The sequence below is a fragment of the Cupressus sempervirens genome, chromosome 9 (assembly GCF_028749045.1).
Source record: "Cupressus sempervirens isolate cs-2001-9-10 chromosome 9, ASM2874904v1, whole genome shotgun sequence".
NCBI classification, from domain to species: domain Eukaryota; kingdom Viridiplantae; phylum Streptophyta; class Pinopsida; order Cupressales; family Cupressaceae; genus Cupressus; species Cupressus sempervirens.
The window spans coordinates 603,449,941-603,469,778 of record NC_143126.1 but is presented as its reverse complement, the minus strand read 5'-3'; positions in this window follow the sequence as shown (position 1 = coordinate 603,469,778).

Here is a 19,838-nt window from a genome sequence, read left to right as displayed (position 1 = left end):
ACATCGTGGATGCGTAATAGGCTAAGTTGAAAAGGTAAATGGTATGCAATAGGTCCTATCCTCTCTAGGATCTCAAATGGCCCAACAAACTGAGGTGCCAACTTAGAGCCCTTTCTAAATCAAATTGGACTCTTGTGTGGTCGCACCCTCAAGAACACTCTATCACCAACCTGATACTCTCGATCTGTCCTCTTCGCATTAGCATACTTCTTTTGCCTATCCTATGCCTCTCTTAGGTGTTTTCTAATTAGGGTCGCATGTTGCTCCATCTCCTTTACTAATCGAGGATCAATAGATACTTGATCCTCGATCCTATTCCAGCTCAAGGGCATCCTACACAGTCTTTCGTACAAGGCCTCATAAGGTGGCATACCTATGGAGGAATGGTGCCCATTTTTATAGGCAAACTCGACAAGATATAGGTATTCCTCCCATTTGACCTAATGGTCTATCATGTACATATGTAGCATATCCTCCAAAACCTTATTCACTTGCTCAGTCTGACCACCTGTCTGAGGATGGTACGCTGTACTAAAATTGAGCCAAGTGCCCAAAGCTGCCTGCAACTCTCTCTAGAATGAAGAAGTGAACAAAGAGTCTCTATTGGAGATGATCTTATAGGGAACACCATGAAGTCTGACAATGTCCTATAGGAACACCTGAGCTATGTCTCATGTTATAAATTTAGTATGCATAGGTGAGAAATGGGTAACTTTGGTCAACGTGTCAACTATCACCAAAATGGCATCATTGCGGCGAGATGACATAGGAAGACAAACAATGAAATCCATAGATATAGTATCCCATTTCCACTCTATAATCTCATGTGGCTAAAGAAGCCCACCAGAATGATGGTGCTCTACCTTCACCCTCTGGCACTCAAGGCATCTCACAACTATGCTAGCAATCTACACTCTCATGCTTGGCCAATGATACAACTACCTCAAATCTGCATGCAACTTCTTAACACCGAGGTGTGCTGCATAAGGTGCTCTGTGAGCCTCAAGTACAATGAGCTCACACAAACCCCCAATGGAAGGTACATACATACATCCCCTATGACACAAAAGTCCATCAGACTCCAAGGAATACTCTGAAAACTTCCCTTCCAAGGGTCTTTGAGATTGTATTAATTGACTCACTTCTACATAAAGCTCATCAACTGGTAAGTGCTGTAAGATTCGCTCTCTCAAGTCAGTGCAAGTAGTCATAGATGGCAGCTCATGGCACCTTCTACTTAAGGCATCTGCAACCACATTCTCCTTTCCCTTGATGTAATGAACATCAAAATTGTACTCACACATAATCTCCATCCACCTTCTTTGCCTAGCATTAAGGTTCGGCTATGAAAATATGTACTGTAAACTCTGGTGATCGGAATGAAACTCAAATCTATGACCCAGAAGGACATGTCACCATCTCACCAAGGCATGAACCACTGGCACAAGTTCGAGGTTGTTAGTAGGATAATTGAGTTCATGAGTCTTCAACTTCCTAGACTCAAAGGAAATAGGTTGTCCATCCTGCATAAGGACTACACCCATACCATCTAAAGATGCATCAGTGCACACCACAAAATTTGCAATAGGATCTGGCACTACAAGAATCGGTGCACTCATGAGGGCTCTCTCGAGCTCTTGAAAAGCTCTACCACACTTCTCTATCCACTCATACTTTTTCCCCTTTTTTTGAAGAGATGTGATGGGGTGTGCCAATCTAGAGAATCCTAAAATGAAACATTGGTAATATCTTCCTAGCCCCATAAAGCTCCTCACTTCAGTAACACTGGTGGGTGCTGGCCAATCCATGATGGCCTTAATTTTTTATGGGTCTACTGAGACTCCATCACCTGATATGACATGACCCAAATAATGTATCTCAAGTTTTAAGAATGCACACTTCGGCAAGCTACCAAACAATTGATTCTCTCTTAGCTTCTGCAATACTTGCCTCAGGTGCTCTTCATACTCTTTCTCATCATGAGAATAAATTAGAATTTCATCAATAAAAAAAACCACAAACTTATCCAAAAAGGTATGGAATACTCCATTCATGAGGCTCATGAATACAGCTGGAGCATTTGTGAGGCCAAAGGGTACCACGGTGAACTCATAGTGACCATACCTAGTACAAAAAGCTATCTTGGGGATATCACTATCCACAATCCTCAACTGATGATAACTTGACTTTAGATCAATCTTTGAAAATACTCAAGCACCCTACAACTGATCAAAGAGATCATCAATTATGGGAAGAGGATATCAATTCTTGATGGTCACTTTGTTCAATACACAACCTAAGTGATTTGTCCTTTTTCTTGACGAAGATCACTAGTGCACCCCAAGGTGACACACTAGGTTGAATATGCCCCTTCTCTAAGAGTTCCTTCAACTGAGCCTTTAGGTCATAGAGCTCATGATTAGTTATCCTATATGGTGCTCTTGAAACTGGCTCGGCTCTAGGCACAAGGTCTATGTGGAAATCCACTACTCAAGGTGGAGGTATACTAGGAAGCTCTGAAGGAAACACATCTACAAACTCCTGCAGGATTAGAAAATCATCGAGCGATGGCTCCCCCTCTGAATCTTCCTCCTTGTCACTAATGGTGATAGTGAACAACTAACAACCCTTTCGCATGCATCACCTAAGCCGCATAGCAGAAATAATATGAAGGGATACAAGTATCTTCACTCCAAAGATCTCCCTAGAGATACCATCATCATCCACACATTCCATCCTCTTCTATCAAAAATCCATCTTAGCATTGTGGGCATAAAGCCAATCCATGCCAAGAACAACATCATAAGAACCTAGAGGGGTAATGCGTAGATCAGTCCTAGTGGACATATCTCCAATCTGCATCTGACAACTTTGCACCATGTAACTAACTGACACTCTGGCCCCTGAGGCTAACTCTACTTCCCAACTAACATCTTGTCTAACTACCACTAGCCCACAATGCTCCACCACATATGGAGATATAAAAGAGTCAGTAGCTCTGGAATCAAATAAAACTACAACCATATGGCCCTGTATAATGCTTGTACCCTCGATAACTATGGCCTAATGCTCAGCCTAGCAGTTATCAACCATTGCAAAAACTCTATGGGATCCACCCATGTCACCAATTGTCGGCTCTGAAAAAGCTCTACTATGACCACTAGATGCATGTCCCTGCTGACACTCCCTAGCTATATGACCCATGCCACCACAAGTGTAGCATGGTCCCCGAGTATAAGATCATGCACCCTCTAATCTAGATTGTTGTGGGCTTCCTAACCTACTGGATCCACTATAACCACCCCTAGAAGACTACTAAGTATTCATTGATTGTGACTATGGGGCCTATACTTTTAGATCTTTCTTGGGACCCTATGATTGTCACTGCTTGGGATTGGAGCCTTGATAACCTTGAGAAGGTTTCTAATGCTACTACTATGGTTTTGGCTGCTAAGATTGTTGGCCCTTAGAGGACCCTGTTGTATAGTTCTAATTCCCTTTCCAAGGGGGTTTCTACTGGGAAGAGTTTCTATTCTGAGACCAATCCCATGACTCCTGCCTACCTTGAGTATCCTTAGCCACTAGTGCTATGTCCACTACCTATCTGAAGGTGGTAGGGAAGACCATCTAAACTGGGCCCTGAAGTGAGAAATTCAAACCCATAATAAAGTGATGCACCCATAGTTTCTCATCCTTCATGTATTCCACATAAGGAAGGAGCTCAAGAAACCTACTCTCGTACTGAGCCACTATAAGACCTCTCTGATAAAGAGAATGAAACTCCTCTATCTGTTTCTATCAAAAATGCTCTGACAAGTACCTCTCTCAGAATCTTTCTAGGAAAGACTCCCATGTGAGGGTGTCCATCCTCACTCCACCTATGATCTCCTCCTGATGTCACCAATTGGAGGCATCCCCTCTCAACTGATGAACTACTAGGTGTGCCTTTAGATTACTCACATAGGGTCATAATCCAAAGCACTGATGTAGGCTCTACAACCATGCCTCTACTACCATTCCCTCAATGGAACCCGTATACAATGGTGGCCTGAGTCAGATCAATTCCCTGATGTCATCTCCTATATGTCTCAGAGGTCTATCAAGTGGGGGTCCTCTCTGGTGTATTGACTCTTCCTCATGCTCACCCTAACCCTCAATCTGTCTCGGTGGGGGACTCTTAGTCCTCTCTCTAATTCCAGGTCTACCTCCTTCGAGTTCCTCTACTTCCACTACTGGAATCTGCTGAACTGGCTGAACTACAGGCACTACTCTCTGCTGGACTACATCAATCAAAGTTTGAAGTGTATCTATAATTTTCTAGTTTGAGTTTGGTGGTGTTGGAGGTGGAGGTGGTGGTGGTGGAGGTGGTCCATCCTCCTATTCTACTCTACCACCCCTAGCCCTACGACCTCTACCTCGTTAGTTGCTTCGAGTAATAGGAGGCATCTTCACAAATAAAAGTTTGAGTTAAGTTTAGGAAGCCTTCCTAGTATTGAAACATGGGCTCTGATACCAAAATGTCATGCCCAAACTATGAGGCAAAAAAACACAAATCTTTTTTCTTTTTAAAAAATAAAATTAATAATCAAAATGCTCTAAGTTTGATAAGTTTGTGATCACAGTTTAAGTAAGGTTCTCTAAATCTCATCTTAAGTTACATATCTTGTGAAGGAATACATCGTTAAAATTTGATGCTCTCGTTATTAGATTTATAGTGATCATTAAACACGTTATTTCACTAACTTCTCAATGAGATAGGAAGATTATTTAAATAAAATTTTTAAATGAGTTTGGTTTTAAAATTAATTGAAATATCTAATCAAGGACTAGTTAAAATAACTAATACATCTACTCATACATATATATATATACTTTATTTAGCTTTTCTTAAATTTTCATTTAATTAAAAACCCATAATGTTATTAAGAGTTAAACATTTATGAAGATATTAACAATATAAATTACACTTAAATTTGACTAGGTGATAAGGAAATCAATTTAACATCTTATGTTTGTCTAACAAATACTCACATGATAAAACAGAATACTAGTTCACAATAAGTTTACTAAAACTTTAAAAATATAAAATTTCTACTAAATATATTAAAATTTAAAATGAATAACTTAAAACAAATAACAAAACATGTATTAAAACTTTCCAAATTAATTAAACCAATAAATTAATTTTAAAACTAAATTAACTACATCCAACATAGTTTAACCTTTAAATTCAAAACTAAATAATATTCAAAAATAAATTAACATTGATAATACAACTATCTAAATTTACATTAACATTTTAAAAAAAAAAACCATTAAACAACATAAAGAAAGACTAACATAAAACTTTAATACATTAAACTAACTTAAATTAACTAACATGCTAAAATAAACTACTTACAATTTTTAATAAATTAAACTAACTAACAAAATAAATTACATAAACAAAACTAACATATTAACCAAACCTAACATCATACTAACCTACTTACTAACGCACACCCAAAAACTAACTTTCCTATACTAACATATACTTTCCCCCCCTACACTTACTCCCCTACTCCCAATGTCAAATCGACCCCCCCTTACCCATGCACAATCCAAATCTGTTATTCCTAAGCACTGCACTTGGGATAGCGCATAGTCCAAGAGATGTACATGTAGATAATCATACATGTATACATACATAGATACATGTATGTATACATACATGCATGCATGCATGCATCCATACATACATATATCTATGTATGCAATATGTATGTATACATAGATATATACATATATCTATGTATATTGATACATAGATATATGTATGTATCTATGTATACATACATATTGCATACATAGATATATGTATGGATGCATGAATGCATCCATCCATACATACATACATGCATCTATGTATACATACATGTATCTATGTATGCATGCATGCATGCGTACATACATTCATACATGTATCTATGTCATACATAGATGCATACATGTATGCATCTATGTATACATACATGTATCTATGTATGTATACATGTATGCATACATATATATGTATGTATGCATGCATACATCCTTACATACATGTATGTATGTATGTATGTATACATGCATGCATGCCTACATCCATACATACATGTATGTATGTATGTATACATGCATGCATGCCTACATAAATGTATCTATGTCATACATAGATGCAAACATGCATGTAAGCATCCATGCATGCATCTACATGAATCCATCCATACATACATGTATCTATGTATACATACATATTGCATACATAGATATATGCACGGATGCATGCACACATCCATCCATCCATACATACATGCATGTATGTATACATACATGTATCTATGTATGCATGCACGCATGCATACATACATACATACATGTATCAATGTCATACATAGATGCATGCATGTATGTATGCATGGATGCATACATACATACATACTTGTATACATGTATATATATCTTTCATACATGCATATGCATGTATGCATGCATACAAGTATGAATCTATGCATACATACATGTATCTATATATGTATACATGTATGCATACATATATATGTATGTATGCATCCATGTATACATACATACATACATGTATCTATGTCATAAATAGATGCATGCATGTATTTATGCATCAATGCATGCATGTATACATGCATCCATCCATACATACATGTATCTATGTATACATACATATTGCATACATAGATATATGTATGCATGCATGCATCCATAGATACATGTATGATTGCGTGCATGCATGCATGCGTGTATCTATGTATCTATGCAAGCATGTATCTATGTATGTATACATGTATGCACGCATGCATCCATACATACATGTATTATGCATACATAGATGCATGCACGTATGTATCCATGCATGCATAGATATATGTATGTATACATATTGCATACATAGATATATGTATGTATGCATGCATGCATGCATGCATAGATATATGTATGGATGCATGCATGCATACATAGATACATGCATGCGTCTATGTATACATACATGTATCTATGTATGTATGCATGGATACATAGATGCATGCATGTATGTACGCATCCATCCATGCATAAATGCATGCATGTATGTATGCATGTATGGATGGATGAATCCATACATACGTGTATCTATGTATGGATGCATGCATGTATCTATGTATGTATACATGTATGCATGCATCCATCCATACATACATGTATCATGCATACATACATACATACATGTATCTATGTATCCATCCATGCATGCATAGATATATGTATGTATGTTTGCATGCATGCATGCATCTATGTATGTATAGATGTATGCATGTATCCATCCATACATACATGTATCTATGTATACATACATATTGCATATATAGATATATGTATGTATGTATGCATGCATACATACATACAAGAATGCATACATACATAGATACATACATGTATCTATGTATGTATGCATGGATACATACATGCATGCATGTATCGATGCATCCATGCATGTATAATGCATACATGTATGTATGCATGTATGGATGGATGCATCCATACATACATCTATCTATGTATGTATACATGTATGTATGCATGCATCATGCATACATACATACATACATGTATCTATGGATGCATCCATGCATGCATAGATGCATATATGTATGCATCACTGCATGCATCCATGCATGCATGTATCTATGTATGTATGCATGCATGAATCTATGTATGTATCTATGTATGTATACATACCTATTGCATACATAGATATATGTATGTTTGTATGCATGCATGCATAGATATATGTATGGGTGCATGCATGTATCTATGTATGTATACATGTATGTATGTATGAATGCATGCATAGATACATGCATGCATCTATGTATACATACATGTATCTATGCATGTATGCATGGATACATAGATCTATGTATGTATGTATGTATGCATGTATCTATGTATGTATGTATCCATACATGTATCTATATATGTATGCATGCATGTATCTATGTATGTATACATGCATGCATTCATCCATCCATACATGTATCTATGTATGTATGCATGCATGTATCTATGTATGTATACATGTATGCTTGCATCCATCCATACATACATGTATCTATGCATACATACATATTTACATATATATATGCAAGCATGTATGCATGCCTACATGCATGTGTGTGTCATTACATACATACATACATGTATACATGTATGTATCTATATACATAAATATATATGTATGTATGAATGTGTATGTATGTATGCATACATATATATATGCATCCATATATGTATGCATGTGTGTGTATGAATACATATATACATACATCCAAACATGTATGTATGTATATATTTGTATGTCTATATGTGTATGTATGCATACATATATATACATACATACATATATGCATACATACATACATACATATACATATGTATGATGCATGAATACATCCATCTATATATGCATGCATGCATACATACATATTGCTTTCATGCATACATATATGTATCTATGCATGCATCATACATATGTATATGTATGTATGCATGCATGCATGCATACGTATATGCATGTATACATAGATATATGTATATATGCGTACATATATATACATACATACATATACATATGTATGATGCATGCATACATACATATATGTATGCCTGCATGCATACTTACATATTGCATGCATGTTGCATGTATACATAGATATATATATGCTTGAATGCATGCATATGCATACATACATATATATGTATGCATACATCCATACATACATGTATCATGCATACATATATATGTATGTATGCATATGCATGCATGCATGCATGCATCCATCCATACATACATCTATCTATGTATGTATTGCATGCATGCATATGCATACATACATATATATGTATGTATACATGCATATGGATGCATGATACATGTATATATATATATATATACATACATACATATCCATATCTATCCATATGCATATATCCATAAATATATATGTATCTATGTATGCAGGCATGCATCAATACATACATTTACTTATGTATGTATGGATGCATGCATGCATGCATGGATTATACATAGATACATGTATGGATGGATGCATGTATGCATGCATGCATATATATATACATACATCCATGCATATATCCATATCTATGTATATATGCATACATATCCATATCTATCCATATGCATATGTCCATACATACATATATATCTATGCATGCATGCATATATATATATATATATATATATATATATATATATATATATATATATATGCATGCATGCATCCATACATACATACATGTATCTATGTATGTATACATGTATGCATGTATCCATCCATACATACATATATCTTGCATGTATGTGTGCACGTATGGATGTATGCATACGTACATGCATGTACACATGTATGTATGTATGTATGTATATTCAAGAATACATATATATGTATGTATGCATGCATGCATATGTATGTATATACATATATATGTACATACATAGGCATGCATGCATATATACATATATCTATTGCATAGAACTCTTGATCATAAACAGAATACTTCTTTTTTGTATCATTCAATTTTTCACTAAAATATGCAATAGGCTTACCATTTTGGCTTAATACAGCCTCAATAGCGCTGCCACTAGCATCACAATCCACCTAGAACACCTTCCTAAAATTTGGAAGTGCCAACACAGGTTGTTTTGTCACCTTCTTTTTTAGCCTTTCAAAACTTCTCGTAGCTGCTGCAATTCATTTGAACTGTTTTCTATCCCCTCTTATTGTGTCAGTTAGGGGTGCACATATGCCACTGAAATTCTTAATAAACTTCCTATAAAAACTAACCAGACCATGAAATGATCTTACCTTAGTAGGAAACCTTGGAGTAGGCCATTTCAAGATGGCTTTTACCTTCTCTAGATCCATTTTGAAACCTCCAGGTGATATAACAAACCCCAAATAGAATAACTCCCTTTTTGCAAAGATACACTTCTTCAAATTAATTAACAGTTTCTCTTCCCTTAACCTTTCAAGGACACTATGAATATGCAATAAATGTTCTTCCAAAGTCTTGCTGAAAATTAAAATATCATCCAAATATACAATAACAAATTTTCCTAAGAACTTCTTAAGTACCTCATTCATAAGTCGCGTGCAGGTGCTTGGGGTGTTTGTCAATCCAAAGGGCATGACTAACCACTCATAAAGATCCTCCTTGGTCTTGAAGACCATTTTCCACTCATCTCCTTCTCGTATCTATATCTAATGATAGCCACTCTTGAGATCTATTTTTGTGAAGTACTGAGCTCCACTCAAGCAGTCCATAAGATCATCAATTCTTTGTAATGGAAACTGGTACTTGTTGGTTATCCTATTTATAGCTTGAGAGTCTGTACATGTCCTCCACTCTCCATCCTTCTTTGGTCTTAGTACTGCAGGTAATGCACATGGACTTAGGCTCTCCCAAATCAAGCCCTTCCTAAATAGCTAATGAACCTGTCTATTTAGCTCGTCTATTTCAGTAAGAGTCATCCCATGAGCAGCCTTGTTAGGCAAACTAGCTCCTGGAATTAGATCTATCTGATGACTGATTTGCCTTACTAGTGGCAATCCTTCTGGAACATTATCAGAGATAATATCTCCAAACTCTCCTAGTAAATATAAAACTTCACATGGTATTTCACTACTATCTTCTTTATCTTTCCTAGGAATCAAAGCATAGCACATACACTGATGTTTCACTCCATCTAAAAACTTTCTTCCATCAACAAGACAAATCCTAGCATTACTACATACCTTTTCACCTTCCTTTTTCATGGGCTTCAGTTTGTGGCGAACTCCATCCTTTGTTAGAGAGTATGTGTTTGCATGACCATCATCAACTGCATGCCTATCAAACTGCCATGCTCTACCCAACAATAGATGACAAAAATCCATTGGAATAACATCACAGAGAACTTCATCATGGTAACTCCCAATTTTGAATTTAACTAGACATTGTTCACTTACCAGGACCTTATGATCATCTTTCACCCAAGCAATCTGATATGGCTAGGGATGTTTCTCCCTCTTGTTTCTCCCTCTTGAGCTTCAGGTTAGAGACCATCTCCTCTGACACCAAGTTGTTAGTGCTATCACCATCAATGATCACATCACAACATTTTTCCTCAAATTTGCACCTGGTATGGAATAAACTCCTCCTTTGTCTTGGTTCAATCTCACCACTTAGTAGGACCATTTCATTCACTAAAGTCTCTCCTCTTTTTACATCCTCTAAATGTGATGACTGTGCATCCTCATTCACATGAGCAACCCTAGCTTGACCCTCAGCTCTCCTATCTGTCCTTCCTTGTCATTGAGGGCATTCAAAGGAACGATGCCCTTCTTCATTACAATGGAAATAGGTACCATGGAAGCCTCCTCTTCCTTGTCCACATACTCTACCTCTTCCTCTCTAATTTTCAAAGTCTTGATCATGGGAGCGGTTGAAACCCTCATTCCTCTGGTTTCTGCTAGTACCCACATCTTCATTTTTCTTTTGGATTTCATTTCGGCCTCTAAATGACCTACCACTTCCCCTTCCTCATTGACCACACCCTCTTTTTCTCCCTTCAAACCTTTCATTCAACTTCTCTTCAACTCATAGGGAAAACTAGTATGCCTCTTCAATGTTGGTCATTCTTACCAGACTTAATTCCTCCTGTATGCTAGGTTGCAACCCACTAATATAATGAGCAACCTTCTCCTTATTTTCTTCTGCATGCCTTGCTTCTTTTTCTAGAATTCTCTAAATTACAATTACATTCATCCAACCAATTTACACCTTGTAGTTTACCAAAATGATGGCTCAATTACATACTCCTATTTTTTTTGACATTTACACATATCCCAAGGTGTTCAAATACTCTATCCGAGAACACTAATAGTGAAACTATGAGAGTTAGAACTTTTATTTGACCCAAATGGGTAGCCAAAAATGAAAACACATGAAATAGAAACTAAGTCTAAGTACATTTTTTTTTGGTGACACAGGATTGCCTTATACCTCTAGATGCTCCTACATCACATACATAGATACATGTATGCATGCATGCATATATATATATCTACGCATGCATGCATCCATAGATACATGTATCTATGAATGCATATGCATACATACATATATACATAGATACATGTATGTATACATAGATACATGTATCTATGGATGGATATACATACATGCATGCATCCATCCATACATACATGTATCTATGTATACATACATATTGCATACATAGATGTATGTATGTATGGATGCATGCATGCATGAATGTATGTATACATACATGTATCTATGTATGGATACATGTATGCATACATCTATATGGATGCATACATGTATACATACATAGATACATGTATGTATACGTAGATACATGCATGCATGCATGCATAGATATATGTATAGATATATGTATGCACATGTATGCATACATAGATACGTGTATGTACATGTAGATACATGCATGCATGCATGGATGCATGCATGCATAAATATATGTATAGATATATGAATCGATGCATACATGCATGCAGGTATGTATACATACATACATGTACCTATGTATGTATAAATGTATGCATCCATATATATGGATGCATACATGTATACATACATAGATACATGTATGTATACGTAGATAAATGCATGCATGCATAGATATATGTATGGATATGTGTATAGATGCATGCATGTATGTATGTATACATGTATGCGTACATATATATGGATGCATACATGTATGTATACATAGATACATGGATGCATGCATGTATGGATGTATACATACATGTATCTATGTATGTATACATGTATGCATACATATAGATACATGGATGCATGCATGTATGGATGTATACATACATGTATCTATGTATGTATACATGTATGCATACATATAGATACATGGATGCATGCATGTATGGATGTATACATACATGTATCTATATATGTATACATGTATCTATGTATGTATACATGTATCCATACATATATATGCATGCATACATGTATGCATACATATATATGGATGCATACATGTATACATACATAGATACATGTATGTATACGTAGATACATGCATGCACGCATAGATATATGTATGGATATATGTATGGATGCATGCATGCATCCATCCATACATACATGTATACATGCATGCATCCATACATACATATGTAGATACATGTATGTATACATTGATGTATGGTTGCATACATACATCCATACATATATCCATACATATATATATGTGTGCATGCATGTATCTGCGTATACATACATGTATCTATGTATGTATATAGGTATGCATCCATATATGCATCCATACATCTATGTATAGATACATGTATCTATGTATGTATGTATGGATGCATGCATGTATACATGTATGTATCGATGGTTGCATGCATGCATAGATATATGTATGGATATATGCATGCATGCATCCATACATACATGTATCTATGTATCCATATATATATTGCATACATAGATATATGTATGTATGGATGCAGGCATGCGTGCATGTATACATAGATATATGTATGGATGCATGCATTTATGTATACATAATTTTATTTATGTATACAATATGTATACATACATACATAGATATATGTATGGATATATGTATGAATGGATGCATGCATGTATCTATGTATACATCCATGTATCCATGTATGTATGCATGTATACATATATGTATGTATGGATGCATACACGTATCCATGTATGTATGCATAGATACATATATGTATATGTATGTATGCATGCATGTATGTATGCATTCATACATCCATAAATACAAGTATCTATGTATCAATATATGTATGTCTACATGTATACATGTATGTATGTATGTATATATATGCATGCATACATATATATGTCTACATGCATGCATACGTACATATATATCTATGAATGCATGCATGCATACATAGATATATGTATGTATGTATGTATGCATGCATGCATGCATGCATCCATCCATACGTACATACATATCTATGCATCCATCCATACATACATGTATCTATGTATACATACATGAATCTATGATGCACCACTGATGACGGGCCACACCACCCGTACCAACTAACAACAAAAATGCAACAAGATGGAGATAGAGAGATGACAAAATGCTTCATAAAACTTCCATTAATACTTGAAATTCATTAGAATATTTTCCAAATAGAAAAACTCCAAATTCTTACAATATAAGAGAGATTGCTCGCTAAGAGCTTCTACAAGAAATTACATCCGAAGAGCTTCTACTTGAAGAGCTTGTCTTGAAGAGCTTCTATTTCTCCAACTTCCATTAGAAGAGCTTCCATTTCTTGAACTTGATTACAAACGATTATAAGCCTTGCTTAAATAGGCACTTCTAACCCAAGACATTACAAACACAAGCAATGTGGGATAAAAGGTAAATACAACTACCTTTAAATAAATATTAAATTCTCACCTAAATACAACTAAGCACCCAACAAATATTAAATGCATGATTTAAGGAACTTTCCACAAACTTCTAAGATGCCTCCTACACACCTCGATTAATCAAATGACAACTATTTTTATTATTTTCTATTTATGCCACCCATGCACCTTGAAAATAGAAATTCCTCTTTTCTCCTTTTTTTTCCTATTTTTTTATTATTTTCCTTCCATTTTCGTCACTTTCTCTCTCCTCCATAATTTTTTTTTCTCTCTCTTTTTTTTTCTAATAATTTAATTTTTCCATGCAAGATGCTCCTGCATCAGACTCCCTTGGTAGATAGAAAAGTGTGTCCCACACTTTGATGTCAATAGAGAGATATAGAACCATCTTCATCTTCACCACAAGCTTCCACCTCAATAGGGACAAGAAAACCAACATGCAAATCTTCCTCATCCAATCTTGTTGAATTAATCACACCTGTAATAAATCCAGCAACACCATACCAATCTTCCTTTGCATACCACACATGACTAACAAGATCCTCATGCAAAAAATCATCAATATCTTTTAAACTCATATCAAAGACAACATCCCATGATTCATAAGAATTTACCTGTTTGACATCTTCATCTTTGCTTGCCTCTTTTATGTCGTCAACAATGCATGTAACTACTTCACTTGCTTGATCTCCAACTAAGGCACTATATTCTTCCTCCATTGTTTTAGTCTTCCAATCACCTTTATCTACTTTTGGCATACAAATCTGGTTATCTTCATGCTCTTCCTCTTCTCTTTCATCTTCTTCAACTTCTAGTTTGCCAATAATTTTCTCTTCATTCACTTGCTCTTCCACTAGATCATCTTCCTTTTCCACATCTAAAGAATTATCAACATCTCTATTCTGGTGACATGCTCTTCGTTTTCACAACTCAGCTTCTAATTCATTCACTTGCTTTTGCAAATCAACTAGTAATGATTGTTGATTTCTTGCTCTAAATTTCTCAAGTCGAGGAATCCTTAGAATCCATCCAATCACAAAAGCCATCTTCTTCTTTCTCTTCTCCATAATCAAGTCTTCAGAAGACAAATCTTGTCCAAAACAAGAACCTCGTGCAAACTGCCTCACAGTCGGCGCTCTGTCTACACAATCAAGAACTTCTTCACAAACTTCACCCAACTCAAGGTCCTGGTGCAAACTGCCTCACGTTCGGCGATCTGTCCGCACACTCAGGAACTCCTACTCTGATACCACTGATGACGGGCCACACCACTCGTACCAACTAACAAAAAAAATGCAACAAGATAGAGATAGAGAGATGACAAAATGCTTCATAAAACTTCCATTAATACTTGAAATTCATTAGAATATTCTCCAAATAGAAAAACTCCAAATTCTTACAATATAAGAGAGATTGCTCGCTAAGAGCTTCTACAAGAAATTACATCCGAAGAGCTTCTACTTGAAGAGCTTGTCTTGAAGAGCTTCTATTTCTCCAACTTCCATTAGAAGAGCTTCCATTTCTTGAACTTGATTACAAACGATTATAAGCCTTGCTTAAATAGGCACTTCTAACCCAAGACATTACAAACACAAGCAATGTGGGATAAAAGGTAAATACAACTACCTTTAAATAAATATTAAATTCCCACCCAAATACAACTAAGCACCCAACAAATATTAAATGCATGATTTAAGGAACTTTCCACAAACTTCTAAGATGCCTCCTACACACCTCGATTAATCGAATGACAACTATTTTTATTATTTTCTATTTATGCCACCCATGCACCTTGAAAATAGAAATTCCTCTTTTTTCCTTTTTTTTCCTATTTTTTTATTATTTTCCTTCCATTTTCGTCACTTTCTCTCTCCTCCATAATTTTTTTTTCTTCTCTCTTTTTTTTTTTCTAATAATTTAATTTTTCCATGCAAGATGCTCCTGCATCAATCTATGTATGTATACATGTATGCATGCATCAATCCATATATACATATATCTTGCATGTATGTGTGCACGTATGGATGCATACATACATACATGCATGTATACATGTATGTATGTATGTATATATATGCATGAATACATATATGTATGTATTTATGCATGCACATACATACATGCATATATCTATGGATATGGATATGTATGTATACATAGATATATGTATGTATGGATGCATGCATGCATGCATGCATTATACATAGATACATGTATGTATCTACACATGCATATATATATATATATATATATATATTCATCCATGCATATATCCATATCTGTCCATATCTATCCATATGCATATATCCATACATAGATATATATCTATGTATGCATGCATGCATGCATGCATGCATATATATATATATATGCATGCATGCATGCATAGATATATCTATGTATGTATGCAATGTATACATAGATATATGCATGCATGCTTATGTATATACATATGCATGTAAAGACATATGCATGAATGCATCCATGCATGCCTATATATATCTACGCTTGCATCCATACATACATGTATCTATGAATGCATATGCATACATACATATATACATAGATATATGTATGTATACATAGATACATGTAGGTATGGATGGATGCATGCATGCATCCATACATACATACATGTATCTATGTATACATACATGTATTCATAGATACATGTATGTATGGATGCATGCATGCATGCATATATATATCTACGCATGCATGCATCCATACATGCATGTATCTATGAATACATATGCATACATACATATGCATGCATGCATGCATCTATTCATGCATATGCATACATAGATATATACATAGATACTGATGGGGACACAACCCAAGAACAGAATGGACAGAGCAGAAAAGGGAAATTATATTAACTGAGAAAATAAGCTAGTATAAATAGTACAGAGAAAATAAACTTTAGAACATGGCCTAAGGGCTTACAATAGCATAAATCTGGAGAATATTTCTCCTTTTAGCCCCTCCTCTCAAACTCCACTCCGAACTGCCTTTTACAATGCTAGAAATCTCCTTAAATAGACCCTGGAGGGTCAAGGACTAGGAGTACATTCTAGAAAGTGCTAGTAGGCATCCACCTACGAAATAGAAGGTTTCGGAAGCTGCGTTAGAAGTTGATGCAAATCTAGAAGAATTCAGAAACAGTAACTGAACTTCCGGGAGGCATAAATTTTGAACCATAGCTCTGATTGACAAACCATTTACATTTTCAGAAAGCTCTCGAAGAACTCTATAGCCCTATGGACCAGCTTTGCTCATCCCCCATTTCTTGACCCTTTTTGAGGTCATTTAATGCTCCAAACCTGACTTTAAAGCATTCTTAGGAGGTCTCCAAAACCCAAAAAACTACAATAACTTTCAAACCGTGGGGCCTATTGACCTGATTCTTTTTCTGGAATGCTCTAAATCATGATTACATTCATCTGGCCAATTCAAACCTTCTAGTTTACCGAAATGATGGCCCAAATACATGCTCCTATTTTTTCAAGATTTTCAAACGCATTGATAGTTAAACTATGAGAGTTGGAACCTTTATTTGAGCCAAATGGGTATCCAAAAATGTAAAGACATGAAACAAAAAGTAAGTCTAAGTACCTTTTTTTGGGTGACATAGGATTTCTCTTATACCTCTGGATGCTCCTACATCAGACACCCAGGGTAGATTGAAAAGTGACCCTGTCACTTTATGGATGGTAGACGAAATCTCAAATGGGAAACCTCAGCTGCTGAAATCCAAGTTGAGTCCTCGATCGGCCGTCCTTTCCATTTGACCAAATACTCTTCATACTGCCTATTTCTGGTACTCCTACCCACACGATGATCTAGAACATCTTCTATCTCCTCCTTCTTAGAAGCAGGAATTAGACATGGCTCTAAAACCAGTTCCTCATCTGCACCATCATCATGATACTCTATTAAATCTGCAATGTTGAAAATGGGAGAAATGTGAATACCATCTGGTAGCTCCACCTTATATGCATTTCCTGAGTCATGTTTCTTCAAAACTTTGCAGGGGCCAAATTTCTTCATTTTTAGCTTGTTGTAAGTACCAACTGGAAATCTTTCTTTTCATAAGTGCACCATGACTAGATCCCCTACTTGGAATTCCTTATGTCTTCTCTTTTGATCAGCCCTAGCTTTATACTCTTGATTCATCTTGATCATTTGTGCTTGAACCTCCTCATGTAGATGCTTGATGTGTTTAGCAAATTCCTCAGCTTCAGCACTTGTCCTCTCCCCTTGTTCTATCTTCCTCAATTCTGGTGCAGTCCTTGGGCTATTCCCATATACAATTTGAAATGGTGATTTTCCAGTACTCCTATTTACAGAGTTATTATAAGCAAACTCTGCCTGTGGTAGAATCAAATCCCATCACTTGGGCTTATCTCCACCTAAACATCTCAGCAAATTGCCCAAACTTCTATTTACCACTTCTATTTGGCCATCAGTCTGTGGGTGATGCGTGGAACTGAATTTCAAGTCTGTTCTCAACTTCTTCCACAATGTCCTCCAGAAATACCCCACAAATTTAGTATCTCTGTCAGAAACTATACTCCTTGGAAGACCATGTAGTCTTACCACCTTTTTGAAAAACAAGTCTGCAATATGGACAACATCATGAGTTTTGTGGCATGGAATGAAATGTGCCATTTTGGAGAACCTATCAACCACCACGAATACTGAATCATTACCCCTTTGTGTCCTTGGCAATCCAAGAACAAAATCCAAACTTATGTCCTCCCATGGCCTTGATGGAATAGGCAATGGCTGATATAGGCCAGTATTTTGACTAAACCCCTTGGCAACTTGACAAACCTGGCAACTTTGTACAAACTTTTTCACATCTTGTGTAATTTGAGACCAAAAATAATGTTCTCTAAGAATGGCAAATGTCTTATCCCGACCAAAATGTCCTGCCATCCCTCCACTGTGTTTCTCCTTAATCAAAATTTCCCTCATGGAACTCCTTGGAATGCACAATTGACTACCTTTGAACAACATGCCATCTTGAATCAAATAGTCTAACCACTTGGTTCTATCTACAGCAATAGGTTCTTTACAAGCTTTCCATGCTTCAGCAAAATCAAGATCCTTGGGGTACATATTCTTGAGTTCATCAAACCCAACTACTTCAACCTGCATTGTTGTAAGCAACAACTGTCTCCTACTTAGTGCATCTGCAACCCTGTTAGGTTTTCCACTTCTATGCTTCAACAAAAATGTATAACTCTGCAAGAATTCTACCCACTTCATATGCCTCTGATTCAATTTACCTTGGC